General features: G+C 52.4%; 1 pseudogene; it reads right to left on the bottom strand.

Moving 5' to 3' along the window:
• The window catches only part of LOC131096410 (zinc finger protein 208-like), a 1,316,393-nt pseudogene that overhangs the window by 520,272 nt on the left and 773,398 nt on the right, over positions 1-22,723 (bottom strand).

The raw sequence follows: 22,723 nt of genomic DNA, 5'->3' as shown, positions 1-22,723 counted from the left end.
CTCTCAGGAAACCCCCAAGAGCTGGGGAGTGCCCCAAAACTGCCTCAGAAACATGAGATGCCTCAAATTCTCTTCAGGAATGTGGATTCTTACAAAATTCACTCAATAATGGTCTCCCCCTCCCTTCATCATCCCCAAACTTTGGCTGTCTCATTCCAGACCCCAACCCACCTCCCCAGTCCCAACCTCAACCCATCCCACCTCTCCTGGACATCAAGACCCCCTTCCCAAACCAGATGTTTCCCCATTTCCCACCTCCCAAACCCCATCCCACCCATCCTGCCCCACCTAATGCCCATCTCAACCCACCTGATTTGAAGCCCGCTTTGATCAATCCCCTTCCAACCCCATTCCACACCAAAGAGTTGTGGAATCGAGGAATTTTGGGGTGGGATTGAGTAGTTTTCAGTGGCATTGAGGTGACAGCTTGAACCCTCTTGTCTCTTTCAGTGCCAAGAAAGGGAAACAAGTACACCAAATACCCCCGAAACCCCCAAATTCTCCCAATTATCTCCCTGAATCCCAGATTCCCCCAAAACAAAAGTAAAAAGTGAGGCTTTAGATGCCTTTGATGAATTTATTGTTTTTTACCACAATTTTGTCTGTTTTAAAGGGATGAAGATGAATCCAAAGAAAATTAGGGCCAAAACAAAAGAATAGCCAGCCCAGTGTCTTCCCAACATGGATCACAGGGAAAGTAGATGGCCAGGGCTCTGACCAACATGGGTGCTCCTATAGGGGATGAAGCTGGAGCAATGCACAAAGCTCTTCCTGCAGTTAGGGCACTCACAGGGCTGCCCTTACTGATGACTCCGTTGGTGTCGGGTAAAGAACGAGTGCTGTGAGAAGCTCTTCCAACATTGGATGCACTGTAGGGCCTCTCCCCGGTGTGGATGCGCCGGTGCCTGATGAGGGTAAAGTTGTGCTTGAAGCCCTTCCCACAGTCAGGACAGCAGAAGGGCCTCTCCTCTGTGTGAATGCGGTGGTGCAGGAGGAGATTGGAGCTGGTCTGAAACTTCTTCCCACATTGGGGACACTCGTAGAGCCTCTCCCCAGTGTGGATGCGCTGGTGCCTAACAAGGTTGGAGTTGCGCTTGAAACCCTTCCACTCAGGGCAGAGGAAGGGCCTCTCCTCAGTGTGAATCTGCTGGTGGCAGAGGAGATCGGAGCTGGTGTGAAACCTCTTCTGACACTGGGGACACTCGTAGGGCCTGTCCCCAGTGTGGATGCGTTGGTGGGTGACGAGGGCGGAGCTGCAGCTGAAGCCCTTCCCACACTCCCCACACTTGTAGGGCCGTTCCCCGGTGTGGATGATCTGGTGGCGGATCAGGTGGGAGCTCCGCCTGAAGCTCTTCCCACACTCCAAGCACTTGTAGGGCTTCTCCCCATCATGAAGTTGCTCATGAGCCACCAGCTCCAAGCTCTGGCTGAAGCTCTGTCCACCTTCCTGGCTCAATGCGGTTCTTTCCTTCTCAGAGCAGCCTGGGCTGGGTCTGCAGCCCCTCCTCTTGTGGGATCTGTGGAACTTTCCCTCCCCATTGTAATTCTGCACTCTGGCACCACTAAAAACAGCCTCTTCCTCGAGGTTCTGCTGCAGGGATTTGTCCTCCCTGGTCTCCATCCTCAGCTCCTTCTCTGGGGAAGGAAGGACAAGGAGAGGATGGGATTTGCCTCCATGCCAGAGGGAAGGGGAAGGAGATCCCCCCAGTGCATCCCCAGCAGGACAGCGTTTGGCAGCAGGGTTGTCCTGCAGCTGGGGGCCATGCTGGGCTGGGAGATGGAGCAGGAGAAAGGGGGAAAGGGGCACTGACTTCCTCCTCACCTGCCTGGGTGTCCTGGGGCATCTTCCTCTTCCTCGCAGCCTTCTCCTCCATCAGGTAAAGGTTTGGGAATGGGAAATCCTGGTTTGGGGTAAAACAAGGTGTGATTAGGAATTCCTCCCAACCAAATCCATCTCCAGAAGTTATCTGGTGCCCATAAAAACTTCCAAAAATCAAGAGTGAATTAAAAAAAGCCACCAGGAGCATCCCATTTCCAGTCTCATCCCTCTGGGGTTCTGGTGGTCCCCTGTCTCAGGGCTGCTGGGGATCCCATGGGTCCTGGGGATCCCTCTCTCCAGGGTCCTGCTTAGGGATGCTGGGGGATTTCAGGGTCCCCCACTCCAGCCTCCCCCCACTCTAGCCACTTGGGGGTCCTCTTTCTTCCCACAACCCTGTCCTGGATTAGGGCAAATTTGGGAGAAAACCTCCAAAAGGGTTTTCTCTAAAAAGCAAATTCAAGCAGCCACTCCCCCACCAGATCAGGAAAAGACTTCCTCGGAGAAAAGGGGAAAAAACCTCTTTATTTAACAGGCAAAGCATTCATCAGCACAAAAAATGAACAACATTAAACAATAAAACCTCTTGCCGCTACAAAAGAGATGACAAACTCAGAAAGTCCTTCTGTGGGCTGTAGCTCAGCTCACTATGTCTCTTATCAGTCTCTTATCAGTCCCTCCACTGCTGGAAATGCTGCGGCCCAGGCTCAGCCTGGTGGGCCACAGGTGGGAGCTGCCAGCGGTGTTCTGGGTGTTCAGTCCAGAGCAGGTTTAAACAGCTCCAAAGAAAAAGAAAAACCACAGTCCAGGGAACTTCTCTGCCTCAGAGAGTTAAAAACTAACTAAAAGCAAAGGAGAGCTCTGTCCTGCTGTCTGTCAGCAGACAACTGATACCTTAGGTTTTAAGTTTTTCTGTTCTGTTTTGGTGTGCAGCTTTTAGCTTTATAGTAAGTGTTACTGGGATCTTTTCACAGGGTGGTGAAGACAAAACAATCATCTTCTAGCTGGAGACTCAAGGACAATCTCTTCAAACTTCAGGCCCAAAGCATAAACAACGTGAAAAGAGGAGGGCAGGCAAGCCAGCAAGGAGAATTAAACTTCATAATTTGAAGCTAATAATTGGGCAGTTAACTCCTATATGCAAATAGACTAAAACTCATAAAAATGTGAGATCTCATGACCAAGCCCTCTTTTGCTCCCATCTTGGAGCCATCCAGGCAGAGCCACAGCTGTGCCTCCGGTACTGCCAGGGTGTGGCCTTTGAAAGCATTTCAGTAAAAATCCACTTTATTCCTATCAGCTCCATCTGGCCACTGTTCCAGCTCCTTAAGGCATCACAACAGTCCAGGAGCAGGAATGTGGAGGAGTGAGTGCAGTGTATGAAAACAAACTGCAGCTTCTTCCTCCTCCCCTTCGCTCTCAGAACCAGCCTTAAAGGTGCAGAACTCATTTCTGGGCTAAACAGACCGATGGGGTACGAGCATCATGAAGTCACCCCAGGACACCCCTCTCAGGGTCAGGGGGTCCCGTCCCCGCCTCATCTCCGGGCTGCCGGGGGTCCCCCAGCTCCGGTATCGCCCCTTCCCCTCTCCCCGCCCCGGGGGTCCCCCGTTCCACAGCCCCGGCTCACACGGGGATCCCCAAAACCAATGTCCCGCCCCGTCGGCACCGGGCCATCCCCACGTGGACCCCCGGGACCCTCCGAGGGGCGATCGCGGCTCCTCTGCCCGCGAAAAAGCTCCTCTTAGGGAGCTCGGAGGTAGCCGGGGCTCGAGTCCGGGATCTGCCGGCTCCGAACACTCTCCAAAAGAATCCTCCTGGAGACCCCTGGCTGGAGCCGGGGCGAGCTCGGCCTCCGCCCTCACCTGCGGCTCGGGGCTGGGGGCGATGCTCCCGGGGCAGGGGGTGCTGCAGGCTCGGCGTGCGGGCGCTGCGAGCGCCGCGATTCTCCCGCTCCCGCTCCTCCTCTCCCTCCTCTTCCTCCCGCAGTTCCTCCGCTGCCAGCCCGGACCCCCCTTTCCCACCGCTCTGCCCCGCGGCCCCGCAGCACCGGCTGCTGGCTGGGGGAGCCCCCGATCGGCCCCAGGGCTGGGCAGGGGCTCGGGGACCCCCCCGGGGCGGATCCGTCCCCCCGGCCCGAGCCCCAAATTCCGCTCCGGGGCCGCGGGGCTCTGCGGGCCCGCCTGGCAACCGGTGAGTCATCGGCGAGAAATGCTCTGGTTGGCTGGAAATTGGTTAGCGCGTCCTCTGATTGGCTGGAATTCTGAAAGGCGCTGCGCCCTGCGGCTGTCCGCGGGAGCTGCAGAGTCCGGGCTGGAGCCTTTTATATTTTTTTCTCTCTCTCACTCCTTTCCATTTCTTGTTCAGTACAATCCAAGTTCGAGCAGATCCACAGGTTGCATTCCCATGGTCTCATTTGCACCTTCACTCAGGTGTGAGAAGGTCGGAGAGACCCCCCAGCCCCGAGCACCCTCAGCGGTGAGAGGGACACAGAGCCCCTGGTCCCCAGCCCTGCACAGGCATTGCCTGAGGCCAGAGGGATGGAGACCCCCCCGAGCATCCCCCAGGGTGAGGGGACAGAGACCCCCAGGCATCCCCTGGGCTGAGAGGGACAGAGACTGCCCCGAGCACCCCCTGGCACAGGAGTGAGAGGGAGGGAGACCCTCCAGGCATTCCCTGGGGTGAGAATGATGGAGACCCCCTGGGGAATGGCCTGGGGTGACAGGGACAGGAAAAATCCCCTCCAGCCCCTCCCAAGCATTCCCAAGGAATGAGGCACAGAGACCCCTCGAGCATCCGCTGAGCACTCTGTTATAAATAAGAAGCTTGACTAGGCCAATATTCAAGCAGCAATCAATTTATTAATTAATATGGTAAAGCATGAGAAATACAGCACTGGATACAGTGGGGGTTGTTTTCCCTCCAACTGCACACCAATAGTTGAGGCTTACAGGTATTTATAGGGGTACTCATCAGCTTTCTCAGCAGTTTCTATTCCAATTTTTACTCATCAGCAGTTTCTATTCCCAATTTTTACTTCACAATTCTATACCTATTGTGATTTAGGTTTTCTCTGGATGTATCCCAAAAGCAGTATCTCAGATGGTGGGGGTCCAGCTTCTGAAAGAAGGAAGAAGTCTCCCAGATGGTGAGGTCCAGATTCAAGATGTGGGTCCACCTTTTAATTGCAAAGACTATAAATCTCATAACAGTGATGTCCAGCTTCCCTTGGTAAAAACTATAAATCCTTGAATTGATGTTCATCTTCCTTTCTCAAGCTGCTTTTCACTGCTTTGTTAAGGTGTGAGATAAGCATGTTTCCTTTTATATATTCTAAAGCTTAGTTTCAAAGATCCTCACTACAAGTAATATTCTAAAATTATACTTCAAAAGGTTCTTATTGCAAAACTCTTTAAGGCTTAGCTACAAGTAGAAAGTTCCTGTCAAAAAGCAGCATCCTTAAAGCTTGTCCTGGTTTAGGGCAAATTTGTTAAAGAATCTCCAAAGGAAGGCCCCTCCAGAAAGCAAACCCACACAGCCCCTCCCCCACAACCGGTTTGGGAAAAAATTCCTCGGAGAGAAGTGGAAAGAACCTGTTTATTTGACAGGCACAGCACTCACCAGCACACAAAATGAACAATACCAGATGACACCACTCTGAGAAAGATGGCAAAGTCAGAAAGTCTCTTTCGGGGGTGGTTGCTCTGTTCTCAGTCCCTCTGGCGCTGGGGCAGCTGCTGCAGCCAAACGGTGCCAACCCTTGGTGTTCCCGGGTCCCAGTCCGGAGCAGGTTCGAGATGGTCACAGAAACAGAAGAGGAGAAACAGTCCAGGAAGGAATTTGGACTGTTTAGCTAAACTAGCTAATAAGCAGAAGCAAAAGCGAGAGCAGAGAGACAGCAAGCAAAGCAGAAAAACCAAAAGCAAAAAGCAAAAAGTGAAAGCAGCCCTATGTACTGCCCGTCTCTGTGTCCCTGATAAGAGAAACCCAAACAAAACTTTCACTCCTCAGAGACGGTCTTAAAGGCACAGAACAGATGAATGGGGATACAAACGTCATGACGTCACCCCAGGACATTCCACTCCTTATCCCCATATCATCAACATACTACCACACATCATGCATTATTCAGACAAAATTTCCATCTGTTCCCCCAAAATTTACAAGCAATACCCATCATGCCTTCGTCACATCCCCACACTGGACCACTGAATCCAGGCCCTATATTACAGAGCTGCAGGATTCCCCCTTTTCACTTTACTCACTTAAAGCTCCATCTATCACTTGCTCAGGCCTTCAACACTTACACATTTCCTTCTATCTCATGTCTGTATGGTTTAATGTACAGACAATGGCAGTAACATCCAATGAACAGTGATATTGCACATCATTCTTACCCCACAATCAGATCTCCCTGAGGTACACATCGTGTCGTTCCATCTCTTTGCATTATCCACCATGTGCAACCTGGTCCCTGAGCAAAGACAAACCCACGAATGGGTTTGTCTGTACTCGAGGCAGAATTGATCCACACAGTCTTCCCTAACAAACCTCTGATATGTACCACTGGGACTTTGTCTACTTCTATTATATTCAGGGACTCAGACTGAGCAGGACTTGCTCAGTTGGTGGAACCTTGGGTGTTAACTAACGAGGTGGCCTTTGCTAAATGCTGCTCCCAATTTTTGAAAAATCCCCCACCGAAAGCTTTCAACTGGGTTTTTAGTAGTCCATTGCACCTCTCCACTTTTCCTGCAGCTGGTGCATGGTAGGGGATATGGTACACCCCCTCAATGCCATGTTCCCTAGCCCAGGTGTTGATAAGGCTGTTCTTGAAATGAGTCCTGTTGTCCGACTCAGTCCTCTCAGGGGTGCCATGTCTCCACAGAACTTGCTTTTCAAGGCACAGGATAGTGTCCTGGGCCGTAGCATGAGACACAGGGTAGGTTTCCAACCATCCAGTGGTGGCTTCCACCATGGTCAGCACATAGCGTTTGCCCTGGTGTGTCTGGGGCAGTGTGATGGAGTCAATCTGCCAGGCCTCCCCATACTTGTACTTGGACCACCGCCCCCCATACCACAGGGGCTTCACTCGCTTGGCCTGCTTGATGGCAGCACACGTCTCACAGTCATGGATAACCCGAGAAATACTGTCCATGGTTAGATCCACCCCTCGGTCTCATGCCCATTTATAGGTGGCATCTCTGCCCTGATGGCCTGAGGCATCATGGGCCCATCTAGCAAGGAATAACTCTCCCTTATGTTCCCAATCTAGGTCTATTTTGGACACCCCTATCTTTGCAGCTTGGTCTACCTGCTCATTGGTTTGGTGCTCCTCATTGGCTCTACTCTTGGGTACATGGGCATCTACATGGCGGACTTTCCCAGGTAGCCTCCCTACCCTGGTAGCAATGTCTTTCCACTCATCAGCAGCCCAGATTGGTTTTCCTCTACGTTGCCATTTAGCCTTTTTCCACCTCTCCAGCCATCCCCACAGAGCATTGGCTAGCATCTATGAATCAGTATAAAGGTAGAGTTTTGGCCACTTCTCTCTCTCAGCAATGTCCAGGGCCAGCTGAACAGCTTTGAGTTCAGCAAGTTGGCTTGATCCACCTTCTCCTTCGGTAGCTTGTGCAACCTGTTGTGTGGGGCTCCATACGGCTGCTTTCCACTTCCGGTTCATCCCTACGATGCGACAGGAACCATCAGTGAAAAGAGCGTAGCGTGTTTCCTCTGGTGGCAGTTGGTTATAGGGGGGAGCCTCTTCAGCACGTGTCACTGGTTCTTGTTCCTCTTCATCTGTGACCCCAAAATTCTCACCTTTGGGCCAATTTGTAATGACCTCCAAAATCCCAGGGCGATTCAGTTTACCTACACAGGTGCGCTGAGTGATAAGAGCAATCCACTTGCTCCATGTAGCACTGGTGGCATGGTGAGAGGAAGGAACCTTGCCTTTGAACATCCACCCCAGCACCGGTAGTCGGGGTGCCAGGAGGAGTTGTGCTTCAGTGCCAAGGCAGCCTGGACTCCTTCATAGGCAGCCAAGATTTCCTTCTCTGTTGGAGTGTACTTGGCTTCAGACCCTCTGTAGCTTCAACTCCAAAATTCCAGTGGTTGGCCTCGAGTCTCCCCAGGCACCTTCTGCCAAAGGCTCCAGGACAAGCCATGGTTCCCAGCTGCAGAGTAGAGCACGTTCTTCACCTCTGGTCCTGTCCTGACCGGGCCAAGAGCTACGGCATGAGTGACCTCCTGCTTGATCTGTGCAAAGGCTTGTTGCTGCCCAGGGCCCCAGTGGAACTTGTTCTTCTTGCGGGTGACCAGGTAAAGAGGCCTCACAATCTGACTGTATTTGGGAATATGCATCCTCCAAAAACCTATGGCACCCAGGAAAGCTTGTGTTTCTTTCTTATTGGTGGGTGGAGACATTGCTGTGATCTTGTTGATGACATCTTTAGGAATCTGACACCGTCCATCTTGCCACTTCACTGCCAGGAACTGAATCGCACGAGCTGGTCCCTTTACTTTGCTCTTTTTAATGGCGAAACCAGCTCGCAGGAGGATCTGGATGATTTCCTTCCCTTTCTCAAACACTTCCGCAGCTGTGTTCCCCCACACAAAGATGCCATCAATATACTGCAGATGTTCTGGAGCCTCACCCTTCTCCAGTGCAGCCTGGATCAGTCCATGGCAGATGGTGGGGCTGTGCTTCCATCCCTGGGGCAGTTGGTTCCAGGTGTACTGCACTCCCTTCCATGTGAAGGCAAACTGAGGCCTGCATTCTGCTGCCAGAGGAATGGAGAAAAATGCATTTGCAATGTCTATAGTGGCATACCACTTTGCTGCCTTGGACTCAAGCTCATACTGGAGCTCTAATATGTCTGGCATGGCAGCAGTCAGTGGTGGAGTCACTTCATTCAATGCATGGTAGTCCACAGTCAATCTCCATTCTCCTTCAGATTTTCGCACAGGCCAAATGGGGCTGTTGAAGGGTGAGTGGGTCTTGCTGACCACCCCTTGGCTTTCCAGCTCACGGATCATCTTATGGATGGGGATCACAGCATCTCGAGTGGTCCTATACTGCCGTCGATGCACTATGGAAGTGGCAATTGGCATTCGTTGCTCTTCTCCCCTCAGGAATCCTACTGCAGATGGATTCTCAGACAACCCAGGCAAGGTGTTCAATTGCTGAATGCCCTCTGTCTCTACAGCAGCTATTTCAAATGCCCATCTGAGTCCTTTTGGGTCTTTGAAATAGCCACTTCGATAGTAGTCTATGCCCAAAATACATGGGGGCTCTGGGCCAGTCACAGTAGGATGCTTCTTCTACGCATTTCCCGTTAGGCTCACATCAGCTTCCACCAAAGTGAAATCCTGGGATCCCCCTGTCACACCAGCAATAGAAACGGATCTGTCCCCACATGTCTTGATGGCATTAATGTACATTGCGCACCAGTATCAACCAAAGCTTTGTACTCTCTTGGCTCCGATGTGCCAGGCCAACGAATCCACACAGACCAGAAAACATGATTTTCCCAAGCCTCTACCTGGCTAGAGGCAGGGCCCCTCTAAGCCTGCTTATCCTTCTTTCCCTGGGCATATGTTTTGGATGTTCCTTCGAGGGGATCAGACATGTCATCATCATCATACCTGGCCGTTCGGCTACGGGCAGCTGGAGCTGCTTTCCTTCTGGTGGCTTCCTTCAGTTCACGCACCCGTTGTGCCAGAACAGCAGTAGGTTTTCTATCCCACCTTCTCATGTTTTCCCCACAATCACGCAGGTAAAACCACAGCTCAGCTCGTGGGGTGTACCTTCTCTCACCATCTGGGAAACGTCTGCCTTGGATACCAGAACCTCTGATCTGTACTGCTGAAATTTGGAGAATGTCTTCTTTAATCTCCTCTCTGAGCTTCTTATGGTTCTCCTCTATCTTATCCTCTAATTTCTGCAGACGTCTTTCCACCGCTGCGATTCTGGCATGTGTCGAGCCATGTACAGCATCTGCATATGCTCGGAGCTTCCTTGCCATGTCCAGCACAGTCTCATCCCTCTCATCCCTCTTCATGATGGCTAAGGCAGAAGCATATTCTTGTGGCTCAAGTCGTACGAGTTTTTCGCCACATTACAGATGTGCATGGTACTAAGTCTGGGTTCCTAGTTGTTACATCATCTGAGAAGATAATCTCTGCCACTGCCATTTCTCTCAGGCATTGGATCCCTTGCTCTATGGTCTTCCACTGAGTTGTTGCATATAGAGATCATCTGCACACAGGGATCTTCGTTCAACACTGTCCAAGACCCGTGCCCAGAGGTTGTGAGGGTTAGCTCCGCTCATCATTCCTTGGTCAATGACAGGATCCTGTGACAGGGATCCCAAATGCCTCGCTTCAGTGCCATCCAGAATTGTAGCCTCGCCTGCAGCGTTCCAGAGACGGACCAGCCAACTAATTATGGATTCATCAGGTCGTCGAGTGTAATCCTTCCAAAAGCCACAAAGGTCCTTCAGGGAAAAGGACTCAATATTTGCTTCTGATCTTGCACCTGCTGCTTGGACTCCTGATTTTATGTCAGGAGGCATTGAGGTTCCTTCTTCTTCATCATCATCATCATCGTCCACCGGTTGATTGGTCTTGTCCGTGCATTTCCCACTTCTAGTGCTGGTAGCAACAGCCATGGGTTTAGATGCTGGCTTTGAGCCTGGAGTGTTAGCTGCAGCCTGAGTCACCGGGACAGTTGCTGATTTATCTCCCTGCCCCCCTGCCTCTGTCTGCTGCCCGACAGTATCTAGCAGTGTGTGATAAGCATATGCCAGGGTCCAGCTCACTGCAATGACCTTCCTCTCCTTAGGCTCATCCTGGTACTTCTCTTTCAGATATTTCCCCACCTCAGCTGGGTTCTGAATTTGTTCATGGGGAAAATCCCAGACTATAGGGTCAGAGAATTCCTTCAGGATTTGGCCCATATCCTCCCATTTTCCACACCACTCAGGATTTTCCACACTGGGGACTACTCCTGAGTCAGGGGTCTCATCAGCCTGTCTAGAAATCTCAGCCCTCATTCTAGAGAAGCAGCAGGCTGTATAGAGGAAGGTTACCAGATTGAATACCAGAAAGATGGTTTCTTTAACATTGAGGGGAAACTGAATATCCTTCACTAGTGATGCAACTGATTCATAGGAGAAGAAGGAAAGCAGAGGCTGAAAAACCTCATTCCCTCCTGCTCCTCCTCCAACAAACTGGATGCATAACCATAGCCATGAACCATTCATACCTGGAGCAGACCCCAGCATGTTTATAAACTTCTTGCACATTATTGCCACCAAGCCCAGCAGGATAGCTACTGTGGTCACTGCCCCTCTGATGTAAAAACTACGTATTAGGGACAATACTAAAGCTATTTCTGGATAAGAAAATAAACCTAGGGACAATAGAGGTATTAAAATCTCAAAAAACCCTAGGGACCAGAAATGCACGCAAACCTTCATCTCAATAGACATTATGAATTCAAAAAACATGGAACACAGAGTAATAGCAACCAAAATGCAGTCAAAACAGGGTTTTTCCACTCTCTCGAGCCACCATGATGGACGCCAATATTTTGTCCTGGTTTAGGGCAAATTTGTTAAAGAATCTTCAAAGGAGGGCCCCCCCCCAGAATGCAAACCCACACGGCCCCTCCCCCTAACTGGTTCGGGAAGAATTCCTCAGAGAGAAGTGGAAAGAACCTGTATATTGACAGACACAGCACCCCCAGCGCACAAAATGAACAATACCAGCTGACACCGCTCTGAGAAAGATGACAAAATCAGAAAGTTTCTTTCGGGGGTGGTTGCTCTGTTCTCCGTCCCTCCGGTGCTGGGGCAGCTGCTGCAGCCAAACGGTGCAAACCCTCGGTGTCCCCAGGTCCCAGTCCGGAGCAGGTTCGAGATGGTCACAGAAACAGGAGAGGAGAAACAGTGCAGGAAGGAATTTGGACTGTTTAGCTAAACTAGCTAATAAGCAGAAGCAAAAGCGAGAGCAGAGAGACAGCAAGCAAAGCAGAAAAACCAAAAGCAAAAAGCAAAAAGCGAAAGCAGCCCTATGTACTGCCCGTCTCTGTGTCCCTGATAAGAGAAACCCAAACAAAACTTTCACTCCTCAGAGACAGTCTTAAAGGTACAGAACAGATGAATGGGGATACAAGCATCATAACGTCACCCCAGGACAGTCAAGTGATTTCATATTTCCCAAATACCTCATTCTCTGAAGTTTGCAACTAAAATGTTGTTCTCCACCCTCCTGAGCAGTTTGTTGTTTTCTCCCCCTGGCCATCTGTCCTGCAGGCTGTGCCCCCTGTGCGTGCTGCTCCTCTGCCCTGGCCGGCTGCACTCGCCCATCTCACTGTGCCCCAGCATTTCTCACCCAGCGTTTCTGTGCCCTCCCTGGGCTCCCTGCACCCAGCGCTGCCGGCTCCTGGCACACAGAGCCAGGGCAGGAGCCCACCCTGCCAAGGGGCTCTGGGCAGGGCGGGGGCTGCGATGGCTTCTGAGCTCAGCAGCTGCTCCTGGCATGGTTCCATGGGGATTGAGCACAGCAACGCTGCTGAGCATTGTCCCTGCTGAGGGTCACACACTGCCGGGGCACATTCCCTGCCTGCAGGATTGCTGAGCATTGTCCCTGCTGAGGGTCACACACTGCCGGGGCACATTCCCTGCCTGCAGGATTGCTGAGCATTGTCCCTGCTGAGGGTCACACACTGCCGGGGCACATTCCCTGCCTGCAGGATTCGGGCCTGACCCAAGCACTGCACTGATGGCTCCAGCATTGCTTTCCAACAAAAACAGGGGAAGACAAACTGTGCAGGTCATGGTATTTTAGTGTGTCTAAAACTCACTAAGTCATTGATCTTAGAGGTGAGATGCATTTGGAACTCATGGCATGGAGAAGTAGTGCAAGATTGAAAAGGGGAGCATAGAAATAAACTGAGGAAAACATTTCAGATGGTTTCTTTCCATTTTCATTTCACTTCTAGAAAGCTGGTTCCATTTTCCAGGAATCTTCTCCACAGTCCTGTCTGCTCTTCTCAAAAACCTTTCCTGGAAAACGAGGTCGAGCTCCTGTCACAAGATGTGCTACCTACTGCAGCTTCTCTTGGCTTTCCACACTGTGCATGCAGCAGGACTCTTGCAGCAAAGCAGACAAAGGTTTGGAGAACTTGACAACTTGTCCTTTCTTTTGCTGGTGGACTGGGGAGTTGTGCTATGGGTAAGCTTTTCATTGTTCCTGTTCCAGGCTAAGAAAACAGGAGGTGATACAAAGAATTGTTAGGGAATACAAGCCTGGCTGACTGCAGAGAAAGAATCTCCAGAGCCTGCAGCCACAAGTGCAGAGTTGCGTGATGATCATTCCAACTTGTTACTGGACATCTTGAAAATTATCTGGAATGTGAAAATGCTCTGACAGGGGGAGTTTGTTTCTGAATTCAGTGTGGATGATTCCACATCTGGTGCCTTGGTGCATAAATCAAGAGCACAATCAGTTCATGATAAGCACCAGAACAAGATGGACCTCTCAGAGTAGCTGACTGAAACAATCTGAAAAGGAGAAATGCAGGGAATGACCGGGTGAACCTTGCCTGGAAGAAGGGTAAATTTTTCTAATAATTACTAATCCATTCCCTCGTCTTTTGGCTTTCTTAGCAAGACCATTTGCATCCCAGATTCCCTATAAAATGAGAAGCGTGAACTTGTGGAAGTGGCTGAAAGATGCCCTGTTCCTCTGCAGGGACACTCAGGCTGGAACAGGAGCTGGAGCCCTCTCTGGGGCAGCCTCCTCTGAGCTGGAATTTGTGCTGTGCTGGAAGAGGAGGAGGGGGAGAAGGCTGGTGCTGTGTGGCAGGAGCAGGAGGTTTGGCCGCAGGACATTCCGTCTGCGCCGCTGCCCCGCAATGGGCGGCCGTGCCCGGGGCTCTGGGCCTGGCCCCGTGTACACTGAGCTCCCTGGGCTGGGCTCAGGTTCCCGCTGGGACTGGGCAGAGCCTGGGCTCAAACTGGGGGCAGCAGCAGTGCAAAACACCTCTGGGCATCTCCGCTTCCTGCTGCTGGGAAGGAGCAATGAAGCAAGTCAAGAAGTTCTGGTTTCTGTTTCTCCTGGTGGATTTTTTGATTTAATTCCACATTGCGGAGGCAAATTCTGGGACAGCCTCTGTCAGCTTATTCTATTTCAACAACGCCAGCAACAGGGCTGTGTTTGGGCGCTGCAAATGTGGCCTGTGTGGCTTTAATTCCCCTCATCTTAGTGTTCAGGGGCTGGTGAGCATTCCAGTATCTGCTGATCTTTATGCCTGTGACAAAAATACTGACTTCACTGTCATGAAAGCACCGTGGGTAGCACCAACTGAAAGAGGCACTTGCATTTTTATGGATAAAATTCAGGTGGCAAGCAGAAGAGGGCCAAGAGCAGCCATGATCTACAATTCCCAAGGCAAAGGCACCAGTAGCCTCCTCCTGTCACCTCAGGGTGAGTCAAATAGAGCTGGAAACAGCGCTGGAATCCGATCCTTTCTTCCTCTGAGGGCTGGCTCAGGGCAGCACAGGCGGGCCCTGAGCAGTCCGGGCTGTGTGTGGGTGCTGGTTGCTCTGCTCCAGAATTGAGCTGGAAAAAGCCCTCGGGAGCCGAGGCAGGAGCAGGCGGGAAGGGGCCAGCGCTGCTGCTGCTCCTGGCCGGGAGCCCCGGCTGGGCCGGGCCGGCACCCCCTGCGCTGCGGCTGCTGCTGCTGCCAGAGCCGGGCGGGACTCGGGGACAGGGAATGGACACGGGGGGACAGCAAAGGCCTGGCGGCTGCAGGGATGGTGGCGCTGGGGCTGGGGCCAGCACAGAGCTTCAGCCCGCAGTTAACCCTGAGGGAAACGCTGGGGAAAGGCTCCATTTCAGCCTTTCTGCACTCGCGGCTGTGAAGAGACTGAAATGAAAGCAGAACAAGTAGGGCCCAACTTGTTCTCCTGCCTTGGGTGGAGCCCCAGGCCTGAGGCTGAGAGGGGCTGTGAGGGGCTGTGAGGAGCCATCCGTCATGAGGGGCCATGAAGGGCCTTGAGAAGCCATGAGGGGCAATGGGGAACTCGGAGAGGCCTGAAGGTTCTGTGAGGGGCTGTGGGAGCCCAGGCCCCTCATGGAACCAAGGGTCCATCATGTCCCAGCAGGGCCTTGTGGAACCAAAGGGATCCTGGTGACACTATGGAGCCTCATGGTATCACAGGTCCATTGTTACAGCAGCCACAGCACGGCTGCAGAACCAAGGAGATCATTGTGACACTGCACAACTGTGGAAACCTGTTAGCCTACCAGGGAAAAGCCAGCAGAAATGCCCTGGAGAGACACACTGTAGGCTCTGGGCCTTCCTCACAGCTCAGGATGAGGAAAGAGGCTTCCCCATGGTGTTCTGCAGCACTGTGTTAATTTGTCCCAGTTCTGTACTCTCCTTTGGCCTTCTCTACCCATTTAACTCTTATATGTTCATGTTCTGGTGAGTCCTCCCTTCCCAGTTTTCCCACTAGTGTGTAACCCTGCCCATCCACACTGGCATTTACTATTGGTCCCTTCCATGTGTACCGCCCCTGAGCCCTCAGAGCATTGGATCCCCGGTGCTCTACTCTGCACCCTCTTTCCCTGTATTTGTACCCTGGACTCTCCTTTGTCTTTGTCTTTGGCCCCTGGACACGTTCAGCATTTCTCTCTGTGTGTCTGTGTGTGTGTCTGTGTGTGTGTCTGTGTGTCTGTGTGTTTGTGTGTGTGTGTGTGTGTGTTTGTCTGTGTCTGTGTCTATGTACTGGTGCTCTCATGGTTCCTACCCATTGTCACAAGAAACTCTCGGGGAAGGTTGTGTGCAGACCACCTCAGACTGCAACAATAACTCCCTTTTTTCATTTACTTTGTGGTGGGAATGAACCATTCTGTCTAATCATGATCAGAATAAATCAGAGCTGTATTTATATAAATTTATCTGATATTTAATCTTTAATCCTGGGGGGAAAATTGCATTAAAGTTCAATTCCACGTGTCTAATCTTTAACACCTTTGAAAAAGTCTGGGGCTGGGATTGGATCCAACTGCTCCCAGTCTCCTCTCTTTGAAGGAATTTTAGAAGTCTAGGGGCCCTGCAGGGGTTTGAGGATCCATGGTGCCTGCAGGATGTAATTTCTCCATCTCATGTCTCAGCAGGAGTTTCTCCAATAAAGAAATAAAGGTTTTGCCTGAAGCTCCCACTGTGCCCATGACAGGAACACCTGTGAGTGTCTGGGACATCCCAGCTCTTTGGCAGCCTGGGGACTCCTGGGATGTCACCATGGAGCCCCCGTGAGTGCCTGTGACAGATTGGTGCCTTTGCAGCCCAAAGTCCCATGGGATGTCACCATGGCTGTGACTGCCTCTGACCACAGGGCTCTTTACCATCCCCAGAAAGCCCTGGGAGGTCTCCATGGAGCCCCTGTCTGTGCCTGTGACATTCCAGCTCTGGAACAGCCTGGAGACTCCTGGAAAGTCCCCATGGAACCCCTCAGAGGGCCTGTGACAAATCTGATCTTAAGCAGGCAACCATCAGCAGCCCCCTGTTGCTATGGTCAGTTTCCATGGCAACCATCACCAGCCCCCTGTTGCTATGGTCAGCTTCCATGGCAACCATCACCAGCCCCCTGTTGCTATGCTCAGTCCCTTGGCAGCTCCATGGAGACCCCATGCCAGGGGTGGTTGCCATGGACACCAGCTCAGGCCTGCAGCCAGAGCCCGTTGCCATGGCAACCATTGGCAGCCCCATCCCCAGGCTCATGGGATCCCAGAACCACAGAATTGGCTGAGCTGGGAGGGAACCATCAGGATCCTCCAGTCCAGCTGCTGGCCCTGCACAGGACACCCCAACAATGCCAGTCTGGGCCTGGCAGCGCTGTCCAAATGCTGCTGGAGCTCAGAGAGCCCTGGAGCTGGGACCCTTCCCTGGGGAGCCTGGGCAGGCCCCAGCAGCCTCTGGGCAAAAACCTTTTCCTGACATCCAACCGGAGCCTGCCCTGACTCAGCTGCAGCCGTTCCCTCCACTCCTGTCCCTGGGCACCAGAGGGAAGAGGTTCCCACAGCCCCAGCCAGGGACCCGCTCCCAAGGCTGTTGCCATGGCCACCAGGGCTGGGACCAGCTGGGATGCTCGGTTTCCATGGGCCGGGGTTCAGGAATGGGATACCCCAATTTCCTGCCCCCGCTAAAACCGTGCTGTCCTCGCTGCCCTCCTGCCTCCCATGGAAAGCACAAAAGGCAAAGATCCTAAGCTGGGATAAAAACCATTTATTTGGTGTTGCCTTCTAGATCAAGGCAGGCGACCTGGTTCTGAGGTACAGCTCGACAGCCCTCTCTCTAGGGCTGTTTGGGCCAATGACATACGCAGACACCAATGTGGTGGACGGTCAAAAGGCCTTTATTACTTCTTCTTCTGGGGTCTTATAGTCTACGTCAAAAGGGGTTTGTCTTTCTTATCTATGGTTAGTAGGGAATGGAAAACTACTGGGTAAGGGATGGAAAGTTACTGGCATTAATGTTAGTGGGGCAACATTCCTACTGTTAGTGGGGCCACATTCCTAGGGTAATCTTTTATCTTAGAGGAACAAAGGGTCCTGGCTGTCCGTGACATCGCGGCAATCTTCTGCAGCGCCTCTCCCTGACTACCACATCTCCCCCCCCTTTTCACAAATGAATGAGGTAGTCATGTACATAGGTATTAAAATGAGGTATAAGGTTGTAGCTTGACAAGGGAAAGGGGTTTTGGGAAACCTAAGAAAGCTTTTGCCAGACAAGTTTGGAAAATCTTGTGACTGGCTGTGTTCTTTGGTTGAATTCCCTGGTTGAATTCACAGCAATTGTCGTTGCCCTATGAACAGGATGTTGGCCCGTTCCAGGCAGCTCTGAACGAACGAGACCAGCTTGTTCAGCAGGCATGGTCCGAAGGTGACTGTTAGAAGCAGCATCGCCAATGGACCTGTTATTATTTCTCTTTTGTGGATCCGGCTGGGTCCCTCAAGAAGATGGTACATTTCTTCATCTGAGTGGTACAGGACCCTAGGAACAATCAGAACTTGGACACAGAAGTCGTTAGAGTCATTGAATTTGGGAAGGAACACACAAGGACTCACTCCGGATCGCTGGCAAACCCACATCCTAGATGTGGATGGGACTACCCACTTATTGTTTTTCCTATTCGGCCTGACAATTTTGGTGCAGATGTTGCCTTTCCGCCTAGCTAGGGTGGCATTGCCAAAGCATCTGCCTCGGCCTGTGACTTGACTCAGGGTGATTCCTTTGCGAGGGGTGTCCCATCTGCACTGGTGAGGGGCATCGGCTGAGGAATAACTGAAGGGAGTGTTTAGAGCGACTCCTCTGTAAAAGGGGGGTTTGACATCGTAACAAAGCCAGCAGGATTCGGTTAGGTTAGGGTTGGATTCGTTCAGGGATACAAAGGTAGCCTCTAACATACGAAGGATTGGGTCTGCGTCTGACCCGGTTAAGCGAGTCATATGAAAGGTTTCCGCTTGACCAGTCGGGACATTGCTGACCCCTGTGGGTAAGGTTTTGGGGTAGGTTACGTTTCTCCCTTTCAGCACGCTTTTAATCGCTTTGTTGGGTCCGACCGCTCGGGGTGCCGACGGTTGGAGCCTGATAATTTGCACGTTCACCCTCTCTTTTGACCCTTGAAGGACCACTGTCCACGTCTTGCCTGTGGCCCAGCTAGGGTGTTCTGGCTGCAAGACTGTCATGTTGTAATCAGTGCATGCCCGAAATCTAGGGATTTTATGTTGGTTTCGATGGAAGTTTCCATGAGAGAAGAAGGGTGTTTTGCAGCCGATGGGTGCCCAGGTGAACTGTAAGAATTTGTCTGGCTCTTGTGGATCCCACCCAGGCCCCGACGGTCTGGCATCTGTAACTATGGTTTTGCAGCCCCAGTGCCCACAGTATCCCCACCCTGGGTGATTGCAGTAGCTTTTCCCAGGGTTTGAAGCTGGGCCCCAGTAGGATAGGTACGAGTGTGTGACGTGTAGGGAATAGGGGTTTACCCTTGGCTGTCCTGGAAACAGGTCGGTGATGCGGAGCACGAAGGATGGAGTGTTCGGTGTGGTGATTTCTCTGAGTGCTTTGCCTCTACTAAGGTGTCGCATGACCCACCTGAAGGGCTGATGGGGGTAGTGGTCTGGGCTGGCTTGCCCTCTGACAACAAGCCCCAACAGCAAAATCACACAGAAACACCCTTGGTGCTTGGGTCTCACCCGTGCGGGTCTCTCGGGTGCTGCCTGGCGGCTTGGTGGTCTGTCACTTTCCTCTGGAACCGGGATGTACGTGTCACGAGGACGTCCCACGAACATGTCCTGTAAACAAAGACTCGCAATTCTCGTCAGTCTCATTCTGCTCGCTATGAAGGTCCTGTTTAATCGACTTAAGTGGACACCACCTGATTTTGCCGTCCTTTTTGACAGCTGCGTTCCCTCGCCCCGTGAGCATCAGCCTCCAACCCCGTTCCCACTTGCCCAGCTCGTTTCTAATTACCACCTGTGGGCCCTCTTCTAGCGTTCGAGTGGCCCAGTGTTTTTGGATGGGACTGTTTGTTTCATCTCCCCTAGGAAATTGATTCAGTGCCAGCAAAGCGGTTGCCAGCATACGTGCCTGATCTCCTGGGGGAATGGCATTGGCAAAGCCCTCTGCTTTTGCCAACACTTCTAGCTTGGTTTTCAGGGTCTGATTTGCTCTCTCAACTATGGCCTGCCCGGTACTGTTATATGGGATGCCTTGCACTAACGTGATGCCCCATTTTGAGATGAATTCCTGTACTTGCTTGGAGGTGAAATTGGAGCCATTGTCTGTTTTGATCTGCTTGGGGATACCAAGCCAAGCCATGGCTGTCAGCCAGTGCTGAATTGTGGTTTTGGAGTTAGTTTTGGGGTGCTGTGTGGCTATGATTGTTCCGCTATAAGTGTCCACTGTCACTGCAAGCCATGCTCGGGGTTTCAGCAGTTCGCACCAGGTGAAGTCCGACTGCCAGATTTCTGAGGGCTTGAGACCTCTCGGGTTGACCCCACAGGTCCAAAGGGGTGACTTCTGGCAATGAGGGCAGGTGGCTACCACATGTTTTGCGTCCGCCGTCGAGATTTCGTATCTCTTCGCCAGTGCTTTGACTCCAATGTGGAGCAACTCATGCAGTTGACGAGCTCTTTGCAAGGTCCAAACGCCTTTTGCTGCGGCGTCCGCTTTGTCATTGCCGATCTGGAAGTAACCTTTGACTGGGTCATGGCTGTTGATGTGGATGACCGACACGGTGCCCCGTCGCGAGGAGAGTGCTTCTTCCAGCATTAGGGCTGCTGCTGATGTTGACACACCTGGTCCTGCCATGGCTAGGCAGAGCCTTGCCACGAATATAGAGTCCGTTACAATGTTGAGGTGTTCGTCTTGGAAGAGTCCGCATGCCAAAACCACTGCTGCTGCCTCCAGCTGTTGCACTGACAGTGTGGGGTCACATGCTTTGACGCAGTGCCATTGCTCTCCTGCCTGCCACACTGCTGCTGTGGTTGAAGTCGTGGAGGAAGCGTCTGTCAAGACTGTTGGTCCTGGCTGCGGTCTGTCCTTGACCTTCGGTGGCATGTCCATGTCGACTACAGTCAGCAGCTTAGTCCAGGGTGGCTTGGAGGAGTAGGAGATTTCTCCTCCGAAGCCGGAGAGAGCAAGGGCCAGGTACTCCGATAGTGTGGCTGACTCCGCAGTCGGCTGCTTGCGAAACGGAAGGTGGATGCTTGTCGGCTCTGTCCCTAGGTGTTTCAAGGCGAGTCTCCTGCCTTTCATGATGAAGCTGGCGATGCATTCGATTCCTGGGGAAAATGCACGAGCGGGTCTTCCGAGGACCACCCATTGGATCAGTCGGGCCTTTTCAACGTGTCCTTGGGCCAGTGCTCCCACTCCCCCCTTCGGTGTAAAGTGGACGTACAGGTCCAGTGGCATGGCTGGGTTCCACCTGGCAAGTATGCCAGTGGACATCTGGTTTTCGATGAAGTCGAGAGAGCTCGTTGCTTGCGGCGTCAGCTCCTTGGGATCCCAGGGGTTCTTCCCTTTCAGGAGGTCATATAGAGGGTCCATGACCTTGGGAGGAATCAGAACAATGTTGCGAAGCCACTGTAGCGATCCCACCAGGCGTTGCACGTCGTGGAGTGTCTCGACTTCTCGGTTGACCTTCATGTCGGGGGATGTCACATAGGAGCTTGTAATTCCTACTCCCAGGAAGGTCACGCAGGGTCCTCTCTTGATCTTTGCGCTCGCGATCTCAAAGCCGTTGGCCTGAAGAGTTTCCGTGATTGTGGTCACCAGGTGATCTACTTGGCTTGTCGATGGTGCTGCGACCAGGATGTCGTCCATGTACTGGATGATGGTTGCGGTGGGATAGGAGTGTCGGACTGGCATCAGTGCTTTGTCCACGGTGATCTGGCATATGGTCAGGCTGTCGACCAGGCCTTGGGGAAGCACCCTCCATTGGAAGCGAAGGTTGGGCCGCTCGCCGTTCCGAAACGCCATGGAAAAGGCAAATCGTTCTCTGTCCTCAGGGTGCAGGGATATTGAAAAGAAGCAGTCCTTGATATCCAGTACTGCGCATGGCTGCCCTGTGGGAATGGCTGAGTTCACGGGTAGCAGTGTCTGGACTGGACCCATGGGTCAGATCGTCTTGTTCACCTCTCTCAGGTCGTGGATGAGACGATAACCTTGTCCGGACCTCTTGGGGATCACGAATACAGGGGTGTTCCATGGGCTGGTGGAGGGTTCTATGTGACCCTTTTGCAGTTCGCGGTCGACCAGTTCCAGCAAGGCTGCCATTCGAGGCTCTGTCAGGGGCCACTGCTCAACCCATACAGGGTCTGATGATTTCCAAGTCAATTTGATTGGCAGCGGAGGGTGTACGGCAGTGGCCCTCATGATAAATTTGTAATCCGAAATCCGAGCATGGAAAGGACGTCCCTTCTTAACAGGGGTGGAGAATTTTGCAAAATGTAGGGGTAGATTGCTACTGTCTGTTCTGGTCCCTTTTTCGTGTGAAGTGTTATAGCCACCAGCTGGGTGCTTTTCCATGCCCGGGACTGCCCCCCCACTCCGTTCACTGGAGGGACTTCTTTGAATTGCCAATGTCTGGGCCAATGTGCTTGGGGAAAAATCGTGCAGTCTGATCCCCTGTCCGCCCAGAACTGAAACCCTATGACGTGGGGATCCTGGCTGCCGTAAAGGTGGCATGTCCCCCACATCATCAGGGGTTCCTTCCCTATTTTCATGACCAGGGCCACCCAGGGATCCCGCTCTGGGGATCCCTGCTGTTCCTGTGACTCCGACGCAGCTTGTGGCAGTGGGGGGTGCAAAGGTATTGAGGGTGGTGCTGCGCAACTCTGCCATTGTATTGTTGGAGGGGATGCAAAGGTGACTGCTCCCTGTGGGGGCAATAGGGTATGAGGGTCCCCTGCCCCACTGGGGGTTGCTGTAGCGGGGCCACTGCATATTCCAGGTGGGAGGGGGCTGAACACGGCCCAGGTGCCCCCTTCCTCTCCCGTTTCCCTGGGGCCTGGATCTGCATTCCTTAGCTAAATGCCCCTTCCTTCCACACCCCCAGCACGGTCCTCTGCCTCCCCCTTGGCATGGTGGAGCATCTGCTGATAGGTGCCTTGGCTGGGGGCAGTTTACTGCCAAGTGATCTGCCTGGCCGCACTTAAGGCACGCCATCACACTGGTTATTGCAGTGTGAACTGCTGCTTGGATGGGAACTAGATGTTCCTCCTTTGCAACATGTCTGATCATGGCAGCTATATTGGACCCCTGCGGCAGTGACCTTAAAATGTCTTTGGTGGCTGAGTTGCATTGCTGGCATAGGCACTCTGCCAGCA

This window comes from Melospiza georgiana, unplaced genomic scaffold, assembly GCF_028018845.1.
Source record: "Melospiza georgiana isolate bMelGeo1 unplaced genomic scaffold, bMelGeo1.pri scaffold_29, whole genome shotgun sequence".
NCBI lineage: Eukaryota > Metazoa > Chordata > Aves > Passeriformes > Passerellidae > Melospiza > Melospiza georgiana.
The sequence above is the reverse complement of the archived record's forward strand: the minus strand, read 5'-3'. Positions and strand labels throughout refer to the sequence as shown.